This window comes from Scomber scombrus, chromosome 17, assembly GCF_963691925.1.
Source record: "Scomber scombrus chromosome 17, fScoSco1.1, whole genome shotgun sequence".
In the NCBI taxonomy this organism is placed as follows: Eukaryota; Metazoa; Chordata; class Actinopteri; order Scombriformes; family Scombridae; genus Scomber; species Scomber scombrus.
This window is the reverse complement of record NC_084986.1, coordinates 13,115,189-13,124,891: the sequence shown is the minus strand read 5'-3', so window position 1 is coordinate 13,124,891 and position 9,703 is coordinate 13,115,189. Positions and strand designations below refer to the sequence as shown.

General features: G+C 38.7%; 1 protein-coding gene across 1 annotated transcript in view; it reads left to right on the top strand.

Moving 5' to 3' along the window:
- The first annotated feature begins 7,904 nt into the window (after positions 1–7,904).
- The window catches only part of LOC133997181 (intersectin-2-like), a 35,175-nt gene continuing 33,376 nt past the window's right edge, over positions 7,905–9,703 (top strand). The window contains exon 1 of the mRNA XM_062436732.1: positions 7,905–7,960. The gene's annotated coding sequence lies outside the window, so the exon portion shown is untranslated. The remainder of the gene's footprint in view (positions 7,961–9,703) is intronic.

Genomic DNA, 9,703 nt, shown 5'->3' with positions numbered 1-9,703 from the left:
GGTTTTTCATTTAATCAGTTTAAAGCCATTTTGTCTGTAAATTGTCAGGAAATGGTGAAAATGCCATTTATTTTTCTGTTTCAGTATTCAGTATTCACTTTAGTGTTATGCATGACACCAAACAGTTGAGAAGCTGGAACCAACAAATGTTTGGCATTATTGCCTTAAAAAAATAGTGTAACAATTAAGAGTTAATCAAAATAGTTCGGACAGATAGGCAGTCTCAGCAAGCACACTTTGAACTTTGACCTGTAAGCCTGTCAAGAAGTGTTTTTGGTTTTGCCTTTTCTCATTTATGTATGGCTAAGCATGTAACTACCAACCGACAATACACCTGATTTGTATGTGAAACAGCACGTCTGGGGGTTGTCCTTGTCATGTGGAGCAGTTTTTTGAGCTCTCACACATTTCCCTATGGACAGCAATATGTAGTGATATTCCTGAAATTAGATCTAAGTGCGAGGTGACGTCCTGAATAAATCCATATGACACAAACCAATCCCAACCCCATTCCCCAAAACATTTGCTGGAGAGACTAAGCTACGACTTATGCTGCAGCTTTGTGGCATTACAAAGTGGTTAGAATGTCTTGAAAAAAGCAAAAGATTACACATGGGCTGCATACCATACAAAACATTAGAAAAGAAACCTTTGGGCAATCATTACATCTCCTCTCTAAAAACAGTGGTAGTGATTGTCATTGCAACCTGGTTAGTCTAGTGTTTTTGTAACAAGCATTATCTACTTGTGCATGTGATTGGATTTTTGATTGTCATATTGCCAGATAGAAATTGTGCTGTATATAAGCACCAGAAAACACAGTTTCTGGAGTTGTAAACAATGATTATTTTGTTTACTTCAGCCAAGGAAAATGTCCATCTTAAGTAACCAGGATGAAAAAAATCCAAAGATATTAACTTTACAGTAACTAAGAGACAAACCTGCAAATCCTCCACAGCTATTACCAGCTTCCTTTTTCTTAAATGACACACAATGGCAGATGATGTTTCAGATAATGTGTGACTTAAAGCTGAGATGCGTGTATCATTGATCTCTTTTTTTCCATAGACGTAGAAGATCATAGAAGATGGATGTAAGGGTAACCTGCAGTCTGAAGGAAAAAAAGATGATTGACACTAACATAATATGGCAGTGGCGCATCATGCATGGAAAGAAATACTTAAAAGGTCCAGACCCATTCTTTCACTGCAATAAATTAGGATTAGATTTTGATGTTGGATCCAGCACACAGAAAAAAATGGACTCAAAGTTGTTGACGAATGGTGTTTTGCTTGAGATTTGTGACTTTGCTAGAACGGTTTACAAGGGTAAAGACCATTTTTTCCCAGATTTTCTGGAGAACAAGTTTGATCTTCGATTGAAAAACAAACAATTATTCACAGTTCGACTTCGTTACAAAGTCGCAAGCCTAATCAAAAAAACACCCAAAGATAAACGAGAAGTTTTTCCTCTGTTTGACACAACTAACCCCGAACTTACCAGCAACAGCAGAAATGGACTAAACATGGCATCTACAGACTGTAAAACTAAAGGTCTCTTGATGGAAGTGGATACCATGGACGACAATGAACAAGAGGAAAAATCCAAGTGGTCACCAGCACCATCTAAGAAATACAGGAACACAGAAAGTCTCTCAGAGGACATAGATGGACACCATGCTACTGAAAGTGAACAAGAGAATGAATTAAAGTCTTCAGGTGCACAGTCAACAGAAGACTTGAGAGATGATGTTCCTTCCTCCTCATACCCCTGTTGTGAAGAAATTGGTCTGATCCTTGATGCTGGATCAAAACAAAGTCTAGATCCAGGTTTGTTGACAAATGGTGTGATGTTAGAACTACTTCACCTCCGTAGGACAGTGATTGCCACCCGCAGCTGTATTGTTCTGGCTGTGCTAGAGCATAATTTTGAACTTGACATAAAAAGTAAAGAGGCAAAAACTCGACTTTGGTTTAAGATATTGAACCTGCTGAAAAGGTATGCTGCCACAGGTCTCAAAAAAAGCCAAGAGTTCAAAGAAAATCCATTTTCCTGTGAGACACACCCCAGAAAATCACCAACAAACGTGCTGTCCAATATGAGAGTCCCGCTATATCAATTTAAGGAAATAACAAAACAAAGGCAGTCTGATTTAAAAAGTAAACAGGCAAAGAGGGCCCAACAAAGAAAAAACAGACACATAACCAAAAATTGCAGAAGTGGACAGTCTGAACACAAGGAGATGAACACACATCACAGTGGTTTGTGTGCCGATCAAACATTGACTGGCCATGGCTACACATGTCATCTAGGAGAGTCTGATCTAGACTCAGATATAGTCACAAACTCTGTAAAAGCTAGTAATCAGGATCACTCACAAAACCCAACAAGTTGTTCATTGTTGAGACCAGACGTACATGGAGAACAAGAATCAAGTTATTTGGGTACCCACAAGCCTTTCCTTACCAACACTGATTGTTCATCCAGTTTACCAATCGTAAGCTCAAATGTGAACCCGCTGTTTGGAAGTTACCCTGACAAAACAGAGCCATGTGCAGGTGAAGAACAACCACAGACTCCAATAAATATAACAAACAAAAGCAATGTGGAACAAGAGCAAATTGAAACAGAGAACAACGTGTGGAAGTTACGTGTTAACCGCATGAAACAAATTCTCACCACTCTCGACCGTTCTTTCTGCCGGTCCAAGCTAGTCGGCCTGGAGTTCAATGTTGGATTTGGTCCAAAGCAAAACCTCAGTGTTGATTTGACTAAATCTGTTCTGCTTGAAGTTGCTACATTTGCCTTGGCAATGAATTCATCCCAACAAGATTTCATCATGGAGATTCTTGAGTACAACTTTGACCTCGACCTCCAGAGTGAAGATCTTAGGAATACTTTTGAGCATGAAATTATGACCACAGTAAGACAGCTGAAAATTTGTGAAGATGCCGTCAGATTGTCAAAAGAGGTCTTTGAACTTCCTGTGTTGTCATTTACAAAGGCAAATCAGAAGACAGGCAGTGTCAATCTTGACCCCAGCAGTATATCAGGGATGGACTGTGACCCTCCAAATTCACATGCTGAAACCAAAGAGCATATTTCACAGCAAAGTGAGAACCATCATCCCTTTTGCAAGGAAATAGGTCTGAGGCTATATATAAACAACCATGCACCAACTGAAAAAATGGACATAGGAAAACTGACCAAAGGGGCAATGACTGAAGTGACAAACTTTGCAGAACAGTTGTGTGGTACATTTGAGCAGATATGTCTTGATATCCTCAGACATAACTTTGATTGTGATTCCCAAAGTGGAGATTCTGACCTTGCTAGAGATTTCCTTGTGCAAATTTCACTTGCAAAGGATCGGATGAATCTGTCAAATTGTGTAAAAAGAAGGCAATGGAAGCGCCTTAAAACAAATGTATCAGTAGTTGCGAAACTGGATTGCCAGGACAACCCCAGTTTAGATGGATATACTACTGGATCTTCCAAGCTGCCAGCCACAGACCGAAATTTAGGCACTTCTATTGACATTGATCAACAAAATGAAGATAATAAATATCTGTGGAAATTGCGTGCTAATCATGTCCAGCGCATTTTCTGTATGCCTCATGAAGAACACTGCCCACTGTATTCTTACTCAAGATGCAAGAAATTAGGCATGGATTTCAAATTGGGATCTGGAGTAAACCAAAATCTTGATCCAAATTTATTGACCAATGGTGTCATGGTTGAAGTTTACACCTTTGCTACAGCACTGCAGTCAGCCCAAAAGCATTTCATGACAGATATACTGGAGTATAATTTTAATCTTAATCTGAATAATGAGCAGCACCGTGTTGCCTTTGCACAGAAAATTCATAGAAAGATCCAAGTATTTAATTCATGTAGAAAACCCAGCGTCTTTCGAATGAAAATGCCCTTTGAACTCCCTGACTTGAGGTCCATAGAAGAGTCAAATTATGCAAAAACTACATTGTGCCCTAAATGCTACCAAGACAACAACCATAAGCTTCATCAGGATGATTCTGGTCCCGATTACAGGAATCATCCTCATCGAAATACAATGACTGACACAGTGTCTGCGGGTGCTAATTGTTCGGGACAAAAGCTTTCAAATGATCCATTCCCTACGATAGAGGAAAAAATCACGCAGAGTTACCCTAGCTGTAAGAAAATTGGTTTAAGCCTGTGTGTGAACAAGGACCAGCCAAAGAACAAACTGAGCACTCATGTACTGACACTGGGGATTATGAATGAACTGACTAATTTTGCCCAAACCTTGTGTGGGATGTCAAAATATAAGATCATTAATGAGGTCCTTGAACACAATTTCAACTTTGGCTTCCAGAGCAGAGACTTTTTTCCTGCTCAGCAGTTCTACAAAATGATGGCAAAAAATGACAAAGGGCTTCCTTGGTTCAGTGAAGTTTTTGTCATTCGACCATGTCCTCACAGAGACCCTGGAGATGTAAGTAAACTAAAAGAGGTATCTGCCATGCAGAAAACGGAAAGAAAGGAAACAACCAAAAAAAGAAGGCTTGCACTGCAGACAAAGAAGAAAAGAGCCACATTACCAAGTGAAAATATGCATGTTGTAAGAACAAAGGAACATTTTGGGGAGAGAACCAGCTTTCCAGTTTGCACACAAATAGGTCTGGACCTAGATGTGACATCAACATCAGGGGACAAAGAAAAACTGGACTTGAAGCTATTGACCAGAGCTGTAGTGTATGAAATGCATACATTTGCTTATAGGAAAGGACAACACTATTTCCCACACACTGTGTTTGAAATCCTTGACTACAACTTTGATATTAGCTCACAACATTACAGGAGCTGGAAATTTTCCATATCTACTGCAACCAAAATCAAAAACATGATCAAACAATATGAGAGAAATCTCGACAGAGCACATGAGATCTTTAAATTACCATTTGTGTTTGACCCCAAAGCCCCACAAAGCTTCATAAAAAAGAGACAAAAGAAGAAAAGCACTTCCCTGAAAGAACCGGCCAAGAAAACAAATGGACAGGGTAGATTTGTGAGGCAAATGAGATACTGTCCAGACATCAATCGCATCCGTTTTCTCGATAATTTCAAAATTGAGGAACCATGGCTTGATAATGAGGACACGAAATCCCTAATAGATTCTCAGGCTATAACGCAGATGAATGGGAGTACAGTGAGCGCAGGTTGCGACAGTCAAGTCCAGGGAAATACTCAGATTATAGCAGAGTATTATTATGGCAATATGAAACCACAACCAGACACTGAACAAAAACATCATCCACATTTCGAAGCAGAGTCAAACACTGAGGATTTACAGTATTTAGTCCCAAGTGACCCTGCAGAGTCCTCTGGAAATACTTCAACTGTATGTCCAAACGCTGAAAGCAATATCAAAACACAATTGGACACTGAGGATGTCCAATATTACATCCTGACTGAGCAAGAAGGATCTGAAGAATACACTATGCTAGCTGTATGTCCGGACACCGAGGGAAGCTTCAAATTACAATCGGACACTGAGGATGTTGAGTATTTAGTCACAGTTGAAGAACAAGGCTCCCAAGAATACACTGTCATAACCTCATGTCAGGACACTGAGAATGCATTAATTGTAGAGGAGCAAGAAAATGTGCCAGCTGACTCGTACATTCAGTTGTTGGTGTCTGATTTACTTCAGGGAGTCGCGGCAAACACAGAAAATGAAGTGGGCATTGAACAGGAATGAGGTGATTCAATGCTGCAGGAATGTATAAATGCTCCCTTTTAAAACAAGAAATAGAAGTGTGGGAGCCCGATATACAACAAAAAGATGGATGCAATTTGCTTAAATATTTACATGCAAAGGACATCCAGTTGAATGCTTAGATGTATCAATCAATAAAGGCTTAATCACCAGGTTTGGAAAGATTTAAGTTCATCTTTTTTTTTCTTTGGATGGTCAGCTGTGGTTGGGATTTGTATGATGAGTAAATTTTTTGGATTTAACTAAGACATTCTGGACTTTAAAAGGGCTTGTTCTTTCTTTTTTTTTTGTATTGTATTTTTATATGTGCCTTTTCTGACCTCATTTTTAGTCAGCATGTGTATTTTTTTATGTTTTTGAACAACAGATTACTGACCATGATAATGAACAGGATTTGTTAATCGTGACATGTGCTGTGACTTTTTGAGCCTGTTATGATAAATGACCGTTAGAGTATGTAAATTATGTAAATACACTGGATACACATTTTACTAATGAAAATGACTTGGATTTTGATGGTCTGCTATATTGTTCCCTGCTGCTTTAGTACATTTTATATAAAGTTGTGAAAGCATCTCATCTCAGTCTGTGTGATCTGTTCAAATTATATCACAAGTCAAGGGGGTTAATGGGTTAATGTCAGCTCATTAGGATGGAAGTACAGCATTAAATACTACACTAATACGACATAAATTGCTTGGTAACATTGGCGTTAGGTAAAGTATTTGTATATTTTAGAAGGATTTCTTACATGTAAAATATGTTAATACTGCACATTTTTCCACTCAGTGAAACCTTAATAACTTTAATATGTCCAGCAGCTGGTGGGTCATTATTTTCTGACAAGTGAATTACAGATAAATATCTCTGATTTTTTTGATTGACACACCAGAGTTTTGACACCAAATCTATGACCTCAAATTGACAGTGCGGCTATGACAGTAACCGGCACATGTAATACTTTAAGTGGGCTGATGGTGGTGCTTGAGACCAGCATCCCTTGAGAAAGATCTTCCAGACTCCTCAATCCTCATAAACTGGGAAAATGCAATTAACTACAGATAAGTGCATCCCAGAGGAATTCAGTCATCACATAGACCAGATAAGGAAAAACCGAAAATGATGCAAAGCTGTCTCAACAGGATTACATGAACTCAATGCAAGATTTGATTTAAAAATCATGTTTGACATAAGTTCTCGGTGTACATAAGTGCACCCTAGTAATTAATGTGAATAAAAGACCTATCAGGTCTAACATAATTTGGCTGTGACCTGCCTGACAGCTGCATAAAAACCAACAAACATCCAGAGACCTACAGTCAACTGGGTTTGCCTTCACAATAAAAGCCTTTAAGTGGTAGTGCATACAGACTATATTTAGCGTTACTGTGCGACATGATAGCTTACAATTTTGACAATAAATCATTTTTGTGCATGTTAAAAAATAAAGAATTGTTTAAAAAAATAATTTAAAAGTATATATGCTGTACACTGAGATTTCCCTGTGCTTTAAAAACATTTGGGGCAATGTAGGCTGGAAGCTGCAAACCTACATTATACCAAATTATACTAAGATATCTCTTTGAAAAAAAATAGATTACAATCCTTAAAAGTAAATAACAAAGAAATAAGTAAACACTATAAAGGGGAAATTGATAAAGTGATTTTTTTAAAGATGTTTTTTAGGTAAGTAAATATGATAAATGGTTGAAAATAGGCAAGTGTGAATTCCACTCTGCAGTTCCTTTTGCTCTGTCTATAAATGCATTACATAAATGGAACATAATGGAAGATAAAGATGCTCAGACTGGGGTAAGGTATGAATGTTAAACTGAATTACATTGTATGTTATTAAGTTTTGGGTTTATGTTGTTTTTTTGCCAGGTTTTGAAAGACCTTTACAGTAGTTTAGGCCTATGATTGAGCTAAAAACACCTTCCAAATGATATATTGGAGAAATAAAACCAAAATTCAATAAAGAAAGTGTTATTCAACTACAAAAGTACGCGTGTGAACGAGGTTTATTTTGACAAACATGACCGGATATTATATGTGTAATTGCACATATATTGACCATTGACTGAAGACGCCCATATCCGGTTCACACACCCTCCCAGGCTGCTGGATCGGTTCCTCCCTCTTCAGCAGCCTGATTGCCATCCTGGATGTCGGATCACCGCCGCTTTTCTACTGCAACAGGTAAATGAGCAGAAATGATTGCGATGTTTAACATGACAAGAAGAAGAAGTAGCACACGCTGGACAATGCCACTGTTGACCTTGTGTTGATGTATTTTTAGTTTTTTGGGGTTTTTTTATACCTTTTCTTGGAAGGTAAGTGGGATGTCCTGCTCATTAAAGCCTAACGTTACACATGAAAGGCAAGGCAATGTAACGATAGCGTATTGTGGCTTTGATCACAATGCTGCAGCACATCTGGTATTTTTTCTACCTTAAAATACTTGAATTTCTAAAATCCTGTCACTAAACCTTCAGTAAGAGCTATTGTCTGCGGATTTCGATCAAGAACACAGCTTAAAAAACAGCTTCTTCAGACCATATGGGCTGCATAAAATGCATTTTAACAACTACCTTATCTGACATTAAAGGATACGTTAATTTTATATATTCAAGTTGCCAAAAAAAAAAAGGCTGTCTGGTTTATTTTCCGTATGCTGTCAATGACATACGCTCTATTCCCACTGCCACTGTCATTTGTCTTGAATGCACGGTAGCCTATACAATGAATGCTGGATATAAGATTATTTGAAATCATTCATTTATTTTAGAGCCATTGCAAGCATGGTGTAATAAGAGATTTGCTCCCTATTAATATTACTCCAGAGATTATTTATCCTTTCTCCCTGGAGTAAATGTACTATTCACAGAGTGGGTGTGTTCACTGGAAATGACACAACACTCTAACTAATCTCATGGCGATGCTTATCTTGGTGGATAAAATCACTATGATGTTTCTGTAGCTGTCTGTGGGGGCCCAGTGAGTGTCTGTGGTGGCCAACACAGGAACACAGTGGTCCTAATGTCATTTGTAGGATTTTATTGAATGTAGCATACTGTAGTGCATATTGTAATTTTGGTTTGCTTGAATTAGACTGTTTGTTTTAACAGTGACAGTGTGACCCCTTGTTTGAAGCCTGTCAGGTGTGTTTGGTGTTTGTTATCCCACTGTCTCCATTTTTAAAGCCACTGACTTGGAAAGCTGTTATCAGGCTTCTACGTTGTTTAACATCGGTACACTTTTCCAGTCTACTATGAGATGATAGGGGCGCATTAGCAGTTTATGCATGCTAGTGTTCATTTACTGCAGTATAGACTAATTATAGAGATTGCGTTGTGTGTGTGTGTGTGTGTGTGTGTGTGTGCGTGCGTGTGTGTGTGTGTGTGTGTGTGTGTGTGTGTGTGTGTGTGTGTGTGTGTGTGTGTGTGTGTGTGTGTGTGTGTGTGTGTGTGTGTGTGTGTGTGTTCTGCTGCTCTCAGTGAAAACAGAAAGGGGCAGCTTTCTTTGCTGAAGTGGCAAAGTCCGCCTAAACTGCAGTTCCGATGACATCTGGCACCATCCCAGCAGGGACTGTTGCATATCCACCTGCCAAGAAACAAAGCATTGCATAACGCACACACACACACACACACACACACACACACACACGTCATAGAAGGGGGCACAAATGGTCATTCAGGCTCATCATAAAACAGTCAGATGATTGTCAATATACTAGGTCAGTTTGTGTTTAAGTGTTTTGGTTAGGCAGTGTAAAGGAAGTAAAATAAGATTTAGTGAATCATTGCTGGATCTGACTCACAAATGTATCGGAAGGATAAATATAAAAATGACTCCTCTTAGTGAAAGTGTCCCCGATTTTCACCTGCAGCACAACAGTGAAAGGTGTGTGTGTGTGTGTCTTTGTATCTGTGCTCTTGTCAA